The 12,338-nt window shown below is 37.0% G+C and overlaps 1 protein-coding gene across 1 annotated transcript in view; it reads right to left on the bottom strand.

Moving 5' to 3' along the window:
• Positions 1-3,426, bottom strand: part of LOC129636660 (lipase member K-like) — a 40,385-nt gene extending 36,959 nt beyond the window's left edge. Inside the window, exon 1 of the mRNA XM_055560228.1 lies at positions 3,340-3,426. The gene's annotated coding sequence lies outside the window, so the exon portion shown is untranslated. The remainder of the gene's footprint in view (positions 1-3,339) is intronic.
• Between the last annotated feature and the right edge of the window lie 8,912 nt (positions 3,427-12,338).

Below are 12,338 nucleotides of genomic sequence, written 5' to 3'. Positions count from 1 at the left end.
CCTGTGAATAAATAATAATTCTCACTGGGTATATGAATTAAGAGGAAAAGTTCCATTCATATCAGTAAGAGAGTCGTTGCTATTAAGATTTGATTTTAAGACTTAATAATTATTCATTGAACTTTTAATATATTTATGATCCTTTGACCAAATGAATTCTACTAAAATTATAATAATAAATCATTTAAAAATTAAAAGAAAAATACAGCCTTATACTCAAGTGAAAACAGCTTAAATTTTAATGTATATCCACTTTTCAGTCCTAGAGAAGAAGGATCATTGATCAATAAAATAATTTTTAAGCATATAAATAAATGCCACTAGGATATATATTTATGGAAATATGTAAAACATCTGTTAAAAAAACTAGGATGAAAATATGAATTCAATAAGAAAATAAAAGGCAGATAAAATTTAATCCATTAAATAAAACATTTTAATGGATAATTTTAGATATCAAAAAACTATTCTATGGAATATATTTTAATAATTTTATAATAATTTCAATTTAAATGCAATATTTATTAACTACCTTTAAATACATTCTTTGTAACTATTTAAAATTATAATAAATATTTTTCATATATCAGCCTAAAAATATGTTAACATTTATAGAGTTTTGCAAAATTTGTTTGGGCCTATAGAAACAATACCAAATTTTAAGCAACTACAATCTTATTTCTTTAATATCTCAAACAAATAAACAAACCAAAAAAGTATGATATTTGCAAATTCTGAAAGGATTACTGCAAAATAGTTATGGTTATATTCAAGTACTAGGATTAAAAGTATTCCCTTTTCTACTAATTTGCTTCTTGGTTATGTATTTTCCTCAATGACTTTATTAGTTTGAGTTATTCTTTCAATTAAAATGTACTAAAATGTTTATTATAATTAATATTTATGGTATAAAATATAATAATAATGTATTTATACTGAATAAAGATATTTAGAAATAATTAGCTATAAATTTAAATGCAGTGAGCTCTGAATAAAGGCTCTAGAAGTCTTCGTGTGGGGCAAAGTCCACAAGTTTTAGTATTTCCACCTTGTAATAACCTTTTCATGGTTCCCCAGTTTTTCTTTATTATGAGATTTTTGTCAATGACATAAACAGCTGGGTTTGCCAGAAGCCCATTGTCTGTCAATTAAAATATATTGGCATCTGACACAATTTCCCTTTTTATTTGACATTTTCAATCTGATACTGATTAAAGTGTTAGTCACTCAGTCATGTTCGACTCTTTACGACTCCGTGGACTGTAGGCCACCAGGCTCCTCTGTCCATGGAATTCTTCAGGCAAGAAAACTGGAGTGGGTAGCCATCCCCTTCTCCAGGGGATTTTCCCACCCAGGGATAAAATCTGGGTCTCCTGCCATTGTAGGTGGATTTGCCATCGTTGTGTTTACAAAAAGTTAGATTCCGTTTTGCCCTTATCTCAGCAACCTTCACAAAAGTCTGATACTCTCATCTCTTACCAAAGTATAGTGACTCAAGATCACACAAATGTTGGGAGCAAAGTTAAACAGAGTCTAGATCTAAATTTGTTCTCTATTTTTGAATTCCCCCTCCCATAGAGTGAAAGACTTAGTGACTCAGAAAGACTAATGAGGTTATTAACAAATGAAAGAAAGGAAATCATTGCACAATCGGATGTCTAGGCCTGCAAATTTCAGACTTGAGGATTAAGAACCTTTTGTCAAAGGAAGAAGGACTAGGCAACTGTGAGAAGATCTTTAAATAGGGTGGAGAGGCTAATAGCTCTGTGCTCCAACACCAAAGGCAACAGAAGAGAAAGGAGTTTTAGAGTGAATGGGAAGAGCAAACACAAAAGAGAAAAGAAAAATAAATAGCATATATTTTCATGGCTCTTCTACAGTATGAAGAATGAAGCACTTGTTCTACTTGGCAAAGTAGCCTCTGAAAGTTTGATGCCTCAAAGTCTAAAATAATAAGATAAATAACCAAGGAGGAGATGTTAAGTAAAATGTGAAAGTTGCTCAGTCATGTCTGATTCTTTGTGACCCCATGTTCATGGAATTCTCTAGAACAGAATATTTAAGTGGGTAGCTGTTCCCTTCTCCAGGGGATCTTCCTAACCCAGGGATCGAACCCAGGTCTCCCACATTTCAGGTGGATTCTTTACCAGCTAAGCTACCAGGGAAGCCCAAGAATACTGGAGTGGGTAGCCTATCCCTTCTCCAGCAATCTTCCTCACCCAGGAATCAAACTGGGGCCTCCTGCATTGCAGGTGGGTTCTTTACCAGCTGAGCTACCAAGCAAGGAGGAGGTGTGGAGGAAATATTTTTTCCTGAAGAACTATTAAAGCAAGCCACATTAGAGGAAAATGACTCCTTCTGTATTGTCATATTTCCTGCTTGAAGTGTGAAATGTATTGTCATGATTATTTATTTGATAGATAAATGATTATACATATTTTTCAAACAAGAGGAAAACCTGGTAAGAACTTCTTTCTTAATTCTAGAAACAGAAAATAAAGAATAAGTATATTGTAAAAACAAACAAACAAAACAACCTTCTGACTTTGATATATAGAATTAAAGGATAATCACTCAATCTCTCAATGTCTGGGGGGGGGGGTGGCGATATTAGTCCATCAAATTGGCTCATCTTCATCTCCCTAACTTTGAATGCAGGTCTGTAATCATGAGGACTGAAGGAGAATATACTCTTAACATCAACATTAATATAAATCACTTTTTCACTCATTCAACAAGGCTATTCATTATGAAGCAGCAGCAAAAAGTGGCAGGGCCTTCAAAAACTCTAAGAAGGGTGTTCATAATGTCCAGAAGCAGGCGTATGACTTAGTACAGTGACTTCTGTCAATCACTTGGTCCCACATTTCCCTGCAGATGACCATACTCATAAGAAAGAGTATTCAGGCTTAAGGCCTTTGGAAGGAGACAATAAAGGGCTTTAAATGCTGAACAGTTTTTAAAATGTTACTTAAATATTACTTCCCAAACCTCTAGATACACACCCCCGAGGAAAGATCTCTTAAATTCCTAAAAAAGTATCAGTCACTAGCATTTCCAGGTACAGATTTGTGATATCACCTCTCTTTGAGTTTCAAAAATAGCAATGTCTGCTTTGTAAGTGCTACAGCTTTCTGAAAGCGAAAACTCACCCTAACGTGTCTAGAAAATGGCAATCTATCTTCTCCATTTGGAGTGGCCATGTTTTATTCTTGCTGTCTTTTGCTATCAATATACGATATTCCTTAGCAACAACCAAAGTTCTGTACCTCCAAATATTTCCCATGTCTCATTGAAATACCATGATCCAGGCTCTGCAAATAAATAAATAGTCATTACCCAATCTCTGAAATGTCCGGGGATCTGTCTTCAAATCCTGGGAGCTTCAGATAGATTTCAGCTTCTTTCAGAGACAGCTGTCAATGGAGCATGATCTGTTTGAAACAGCTCAGAAGATGTTGCAACCAGAAATTTCTCAACTGGAGGCATATTAATCATGCCTTGAAACACAACACATGCTACCCAGACAACCTTGTTAGGTGAGTTCTTAGCCTGTGATGAAAAAAACAGTTGTAATGGACCAAAGTTCCTGCTTCTGCCGAGTAGTGCCTGAGTTGTGTGCTTCCAGGGATAAATGGATTGAGAGCTTCTCAGCAGAATATAGACTGTCCATTCAGAAAATAATTTTCACCCAAGGATGGTTGCAATGTCCCAGTCATATAAGCATCTCTGTAAACTACCTAATCTCCTGCATCATCCAACTACAATATCTGTAATTCTATTTATTTCCAATTATTGCCTTAGCTTTCCTAGATTTTTTCTTCTTGTTCAGTCACTAAATTGTGTCTGACTCTCTGCAACTCCGTGGACCATAGCCCACCAGGCTCATCTGTCCATGGGGTTTTCCAAGCAAGGATACTAGAGTGTATTGCCATTCCCTTCTCCAGGGGATCTTCCCAGACCAGATATCGAACATGCATCTCCCACATTGGCATGGGGATTTTATACCACTGCACCCCCAGGGGAGCCCCCAAATTTTCTCTACCTTGTTCTATAAATTTCATACTGGAATTGGCAGGTAACACAGAAAATGTTGTTTCTAATCCTTTCAACTGAACCCTAGAAAAACAGTATCTGATTTAAGATTTCCAGCTGGATAAAAGCAACAAATAAACATAACAAAAAACAGAAAAAAAAAAAAAAAAAAAAGCTTTTTCTCCTAGTCTCTAACCAGTCGTTCCCACTAAGTAAGAAGCTCCTGTGTCTACACTGGGCAGAGGAGGCTTGGTGTTCAGTTCAGTCCAGTCTCTCAGTTATGTCCGATCCTTTGAGACCCCATGGACTACAGCTTGCCAGGCTTCTCTGTCCATCACCAACACCTGGAGCTTGCTCAAACTCATGTCCATCCAGTCAGTGATGCCATCCAACCATCTCATCTTCTGTTGTGCCCTTCTCCTCCTGCCTTCAATCTTTCCCAGCATCAGGGTCTTTTCCAATGAGTCAGTCCTTCGCATCAGGTGGCCAAAGTATTGGAGCTTCAGTTTCAACATCAGTCCTTCCAATGAATATTCAGGACTGATTTCCTTTATGATGTGTTAGATAGGGGCTTAGATAGGGGCTTTATAAGGGCTTTTTAAGTTTTATAGGGACTTGGTTTTAGATAACCTATAAAAATTTTAGAATTGCACGTTTCTATTTTCCACTTTCATACTTGCAAGAATACAGTTCTAATTTGTCTAAAAAAACTAACCAAACTTCTAAAATGACCCAAAATTAACATTTTACAAACAATAAGAGTCATCTGAAGAGGAGAAAGAGTATTTTTGTTAGTTTGTGAATTTTCATCACCGAGTCAGGAATATCTGTTTCCACTCAGCATCTAGTGGAATATAGTTGAGATGCTGTCAACACCCTGTCTCAGAATTTTGGTCAGGAAGCCAGAACTCAGTGGCATGAAACTAATTTAAATATCTTCAGATTCTTTAGGATTGTGTCCATTTGTAACTGGATTGGAGTTGATTTGATTCAAAATTGCAGCTGGAATTGGTTTTGCTTCTGTGACTCTGTTTCAGCAGTTTAATTAAAATTATTTAGAGATTTATTTGATTTATTAGAAAGACTTTTGTATCCCTATATTGTTAACAGGAAATTACACTTTCAAGCAATACATTCTACTAACATGTCATTTTGAGTCTCAGAATGAAAAACAAAACCAACTGGAATGATAGTATACATGTTGGCAATACATAAATAATTGGAATCCAGTCTAGGCTAGAAAATCAGATTATTCTTGAGCAAAAGAAATGGGAAGGTGAAGTTTTCAAGTATTGCATAGTTGATGTTGGATATATTACCAAAAATTTTCTGCAGTGCATCCCTCGGCAAAGGAAATCCATACCATTCTGGTTGGAAAATTTTTAGAGTGAGTGACTTATTCATCCATCTAAGGGGTCTCTACACTTTTGCTATTATCTCATATAATTTGGCTGTAATCTCTGTCTCTGGTATTCACTCCCACATATTCACCTTCCATTTTATCCAAAAATGTTGCAACATAGTATTGTATATAAGGTTTTCACATGGTATTTTATAGTAAATCTCATCTGTTTCCTACTTTTCTTACTCTACACTATGTTTGATGAAGGGGACTGGCTATTATGCAGAGTTAAAACACGTGCTTGCTTTGTACTATGAAGTGAAACCACCTAGGATTTTGCAAGCCCCGAATATCTCGTCTTTAAATTTTATGTGCTTTGTGCTTAGTCGCTCAGTCGTATCCAACTCTTTGCGACCCCATGGACTGTAGCCTGCCAGGCTCCTCTGTCCATGGGGATTCTCCAGGCAAGAATACTGGAGTGGGTTGCCATGTCCTCCTCCAGTTAAATTTTATAGGGGCTCTTTTATAAACAGCTTTTGTTTTGATGATAGCCATTCTGGCAGGTGTGAGGTGACAGTTCATTGGATAATAGTTTTGATTAGCTTTTCTCTGATGGTTAGCTACGTTGAGCATCTTTTCATGTGCCTGTTGGCCATCAATGTCTTCTTTGAAAAAAGGTCTATTTAGGTCTTCTGCTTTTTTTTTTCTTCACCACACAGCATACAGGATCTTAGTTCCCTGACCAGGGATTGAACCTGTGTTCCCTGCAGTGCAAGTGCAGCATCCTAATCACTAGACTGCTGGATAATAAACATATTAAAAAAATTTTTTTTCTGATGTTGAGTTGTATGAGCTGTTCGTGTATTTTGGATATTAATGTCTTACTGATATATCATTTGCAAATATGTTCTCCCATTCAAACCTATGGTAACTGTCTCTCTGCCCACTTCTATCCCACTTCTTCTTTCCTAGCTTAAAGTGCAGCCAGTCAGGGAATCTCTAGATCTTTAGCTTTCCAGGTGAAGTTGGATACCAGGCTGTTTTTTCCCAAACGGTAGGGTATATACCTTGAAAGTGAAAGAAAGTGTTAGTCACTCAGTCGTGTCTGGTGCTTTGTGACCCCATAGACTGTAGCCAGCCAGACTCCTCTGTCCATGGGCTTCTCCAGGCAAGAATACTGGAGTGGGTTGCCATTTCCTTCTCCAGGGGATCTTCCCGACCCAGGGATCAAACCCGGGTCTCCTGCACTGCAGGCAGATTCTTTACTGTCTGAGTCACCAGAGAATACCTTACCCTCTCCAAGTTGCTCTGTTGAAGTCCCTTCCTTGGTCCTGAATTGAGAGGCAGGCATTTACATCTCTGCTCCTTGGAGGAGGAAGAATGTGTAGGGAAAAGAAGAGGTAGAATACACAGCATAGTAATAGGTTTCTCTAAATGCCCTCTTCTGAAACCCACAGTTCCTGACCTTTTCAGATCCTTAATATCTTTGTTGGAGGAAGTCATTGAGAGGAAGTGACTGTTGCTTGACTCATGAGCTGGATCTGGGTAACCAGAGGCTCCTTACCGGCTCCCCTGTCCTTGGAACGTGTCTTCTGCTTGCTCTTTCTGCATTAGAAGCTGCCCCAAAGACATAGCTTTGAGATGATAAGTTTTTTCTTTTTTTCACTTTTCAGTTATATTGGAGTATTGTTGATTAACAATGTTGTGTTAGTTTCAGGTGTGCCATAAAGTGATTCATTCACATATATACATAGTAAGCTGCTGTTGAGACCATCTGGGCTATATATGTGACTGAGCCCAGTTAAAATTGCCATATAAACTTTTAAGATTCTAGTGGACAGGTGCAGAGATAACCTGTCTTGTGGCCGTCCAAGACAAGCCTCCTAAATAAGTTCCTTTGCTTATCAAATTCTGTCATCTGCCAATCTGGAGAGACCTGTCTCTTTCTTCAATCTCTCCTTACTCTTAATATATGGGCCCAGTTTATGAACCAACAGTGTATAAGAATCAAAGAAACATTTTCTCTTACCTTTGTTGTCAATCTTGCATAGGAGTATAGCCCTTCACTTTGGCATACTGTTTTTATTGCACTGAGTCTCAATAGAACTTTCCATGTTATTTCCCTCAAGAGCTACTACAAATCTAAAAATTGATTAGTTAATTTTAGCCCAGTGAAACCCACTTTGGACTTTTGACCTTCAGAACTATAAGATAATAATTTTGTGCTGTGTTGTTCCTGGTGTCCAGCAATAGAAAATTAACACATTATCTATCCATTTGTTCCTCCCATTAGATTCTGAGTTCTCTAAGGTTGGGCTTCCCTGGTGGTAAAGACTGGTAAAGAATCTGTCCATAATGCCAGGAGACACAGATTCAATGGCAGACACATCTGCCAGATGGTAAAGAATCTGCCCACAATGCCAGGAGACACAGATTCAATCCCTGGAATGGAAAGATCCCCTGGAGAAGGGGATGGCTACCCATTCGAGAGTTCTTGCCTGGAGAATTCCAGGGACAGAGGAACTGGTGGGCTACAGTCCATGAGGTTGCAAAGAGTTGGACATGAGTGAGTGATTAACACTTTCACTTTAAGAGTAGGGATATTTTTTAATTTAGTGTAATAAAGTATATAAGGGCTTCCCTGGTGGCCCAGACTGTAAAGAATCTGCCTGTAATATCGGAGACCTGGATTTGATCCCTGGATTGGGAAGATGCTCTGGAGAAGGGAACAGCTGCCCACTCCAGTATTCTGGCCTGGAGAATTCCATGGACTGTATAGTCCACGGGGTCACAAAGAGTCAAACATGACTGAATGACTTTCACTTTGGTGGCTCAGTGGTAAAGAATCTGCCTGCCAATGCAGGAGATGTGAGTTCACTCCCTGGGTCGGGAAGATCTCCTGGAGAAGGAAATGACAACCTACTCCAGTATTCTTGCCTGGAAAATCCTATGGACAGAAGAGACTGGAGAACTATAGTCCATGGGGTCACAAAACAGACACACCTTAGTGACTAAACACCACCAGCAATAACAATAAAGTGCGAGCAAAAATCTATAAAATGTTAAAGTTTGACCAATTTAAGTTTATTAAAGAAAGAAGTTAAAAATAGTTCTAATGCATTAGCACTCATTTCAATTTTTTGAAGTACCAGCAATAAAACTGTGCTTATTTCTGTTGGCATGTGGATTTTACTTCAAAAAATAAATGAGAATTGTTTCCAAATTCAGTTGATAGTTATATTAAACTTTTACTTATTCTCTCTCTTCAGGTACTTCATTAAATTTCTTCATAAAATCATGAAATTTTAGGGCTCATGGAATACTCAGATATTATGTATTCATACTTTTTCATTTAAAGAAAAGTTGCATTTAAAAAAGTTAGAATTACTTAAATGTTGTAACAACTAAGGTTAGAACTGATTTTCTGTACAGTGTTAATTTTACTAAATTGCTGTTTTCATTTACTGAAAGTCACAAGGAACTTTAATGTATATATGTACATGTACATATAAATATGTACACACAGATTATTTGCAGAATATTCACAGATTCCAGAGATTATGAGGCAAATATATCCCTGAGGGACCATTTTTTCCCCTTGTCAATCACAAGCACACAGGTGGACACAAGAGAATTGGTAATCTTTTCTTCTCATGCTTCATTTGAATTTAGAGCGTTAGATTTGTTATGCTTCATCAATACACGTAGGCTGTATGTATTCTCTGTAATATATCAACTATTACGTGACAGCAATGTTTTTAGAAAGGATTTACTCATTCGGAAACTTATAGTTTAGTGGTAGAAGTTTGAAGTGTATACAAATAGCTAAAAATGCAGAAGGCATTTGTAGTTATTTTTTTGTTTGTTTGTTTTTCAGACAAATACTATGATCCCTCATTGGAAAGGAACTCATTAAAAACACTGAGTCCATTTGAAAATGAAAAACCACCCTTTCATGCAGGGGTTCATTTACTAAATAGAATTTAAACATCTTCATGACTAAGGTTTTCATCTAAAAAGTGACTGTGGAAGCATTATGAATTCTTTGCAATTTATTGTAAAAGCTTAATGCAATTTTAATCAAAATTCCCGTAATTTTTGAAAACTTGCTGAAAATGTAAGTTCTACTAAGAATAAAAGGGCAAGACTATTTAAAATATTTAGAGTAACAAGATAGAACTTATCCAGCTTTATTTTAAAATATATTTTAAAGCTATTGAAAAATTTTAAAGTGTATCATAGTACAAGAATTGACCACAGATTTACAAAACAGAATACATAAACCAAAAGCAATCACAAAATAGAAAAAATGTAATATATATAATATATCACATGTGTGTGTGCTCAGTTGATCAGTCACATTCGACTCTTTGTGACCCCAGGGACTGTAGACCACTAGGGTACTCTGTCCAAGAGGTTTTTCGGTCAAGAATACTGAAGTGGATTTTCATTGCCTCCTATAGGGGATCTTCCTGATGCAGGAATTGAACGCATATCTTCTGTGTCTCCTGTCTTACAGGTGGATTCTTGACTTGCTGAGCCATTGGGGAAGCCCCAAATACACTGCATAATATACAATAAAAATAATATACATTCAGTGGAGTAAAGAGGTACATGTATGTTAAAGGTTAGAATGGGAAAATTAGTTGGATAGGTCTTGTGATCTTAGAGGAAAAGCATCATATTTAGAAAGAAGGAATCATTAAAAACATTCTTAAATTTTGAGATGATATTAATAGAAAACCTCCAAAACTAACACTGATGGGAAAGAAAAATAATTTTCCCTCTAACTTTCTAGGTTCTTGGCTGAGACACCACTGTAATAAAAGACAAATTAATAAGAGAAAAAACAAGCAAGTTTCACACCATGTATGCCTTCTGTATAAAACATAGAAGAGATCCAGGAAAACTGAGTCATTCCCAGAAATGGCCCAAGCCACCACCTTAAATACCATCTCCAGCTAAAGACAAAAAATGATCTTGGGGTGCAGGGAGCAGTTATGAGAGATGAACAAGAAAACACAGTAAAGAGTTATGCACATTTAAGGCACTGTCTTCTCCATACACAAGGATGTCTAGAGATTTAAAGTCATTCTTCTCTTTCTAAAAAGACATGGAGACTGCCTTACAAGTGGGGATTTCACTTACAAACTTGTGTCTCTCACAAAATGCTGCTGCTGCTGCTAAGTCACTTCTAATTTGTACTCAATTAGAGCCTTTCCTCTGTGTGCTGTTTCTTAAAAAATAATCGGATTCATGTTGATGTATGGCAAAACCAATACAATATTGTGAAGTAATTAGCCTCCAACTAAAATAAATAAATTTAAATTAAAAAAATAATCAGACTAAAATAATCATTATGCCAAAGAAGCATGTCTTAGGGTGACACAATTTGCTCCCTTTCAACACTATTAGTCATAAATTGAAATCTGGATTTAGACCCAACTCTAAAGCATATGTTCTAATATTCTGTCTTGCAATAAAGAAAAAAAAATATGGCATAAACTGTGGGGGGGGAAAAGATCTTCTCTTGAGCCTGTGTTTATTTCCTCTGTACAAACTAACCAAGACTTTAAGATTAGTGTTTGAAAATAGTTTAATGTTTAAAATTCTTCTGTTAGGAGCTCAAATATTTGGCTGTGCTGTTTGGCTCAATAACTTCAGACTAAAGTGCAGTTACACCCCAAAGTGCTGAGTAATCAGCCTAAAGGTATTTCCCTAATTGTGTTATGCATAGACTTCAACTTTAAAATACAGGAGGAGCTATACCTTGGATCATGTATGACTAGGGTCCAGGATATACTTTTGATTGAGAACGTTTGCCTTAATAATTTGAAAACACATACGAATGACTTGGTACTGGAATCTTGCAGCACTTGCAGAACAGGTGGCAGGTGTTATTAACCACCTGCCTGTGTCCTTGATGATCATGGCTTCTCTGGAAAGATTTGTCTTTCTTATTCCACCATGCTGTTTATTCAGTGGATATAAAACAGACTCCAGAAAGAGCTTTTAATTGTTATTAAGAATAGTTTGCTCACAGGTGATATGAGGGACTTCCCAAGTGGCACTAGTGGTAAAGAACCAACCTGCAAAGCAGGAGATATAAGAGACTAGGTTCCAGTCCCTGAATGGGGAAGATCCCCTGGAGAAGGGCCTGGCAACCCACTTCAGTATTCTTGCCTGGAGAATTCCATGGACAGAGGAGCCTGGCAGCTTCCAGTCCATGGGGTCACAAAGAGTTAGACACAATTGAAGCGACTTAGCATGCATGCATGCATGCACGTGATGTAAATGAAGTAAAATTCTGACCTGGGTAAACAAGTAACCAAATATGTACAGGAAGCAAAGCCTCCTCATTAATCCTAATTATTCCTGAAAGCACATCTTGATATTTTGATAGGAGGGTGGAAATTCAAGTAATGGCAATATATTCTTAAATATTGTCAAAAAACAAAATTTAACTGAGTAAATTCAAAGATCTAATTGGGTTTATTCAATGATTTATGAATCAGCATCATTTTCCCTAAACAGAAAGGAATTCCAAAGAGCTACAGGCTGGGAAAGATGTTTAAGGGCAGAAAGGGAGTGGGACAAGAAAGTCATAAACAAGGGAAAGAATTATTTCAGGAAAGCTCACTTCCCTGTAGGGGAAGACAGGGGTCTATCAGGTCGGTTGCCTCCTTACTGCTGGGCTGTATAATTCCAGATTGACTGGTCAAATTTCATATTCCTGGAAAAGGTTGAAACTGCAATTAAGTCTTGGTTTCCTGACATAGAATTTGGCACAAGTGACTTCATTTTGAGCATTAAAACAAAACAAACTAAAACACTTCCCCACTTTTGATCAGATCCTCAAATTAGTTCAGAAATGTGATCAAAATTTAAGGCACTAGTGCGGCTGGTAGCTACTGCTCTGGAGTTCGCCCAGTTTTCGCTGATTCTCAGTGTGATACTGACA

This window comes from Bubalus kerabau, chromosome 22 (genome assembly GCF_029407905.1).
Source record: "Bubalus kerabau isolate K-KA32 ecotype Philippines breed swamp buffalo chromosome 22, PCC_UOA_SB_1v2, whole genome shotgun sequence".
Classification (NCBI taxonomy): domain Eukaryota; kingdom Metazoa; phylum Chordata; class Mammalia; order Artiodactyla; family Bovidae; genus Bubalus; species Bubalus kerabau.
This window is presented reverse-complemented; position numbering and strand designations above follow the sequence as displayed.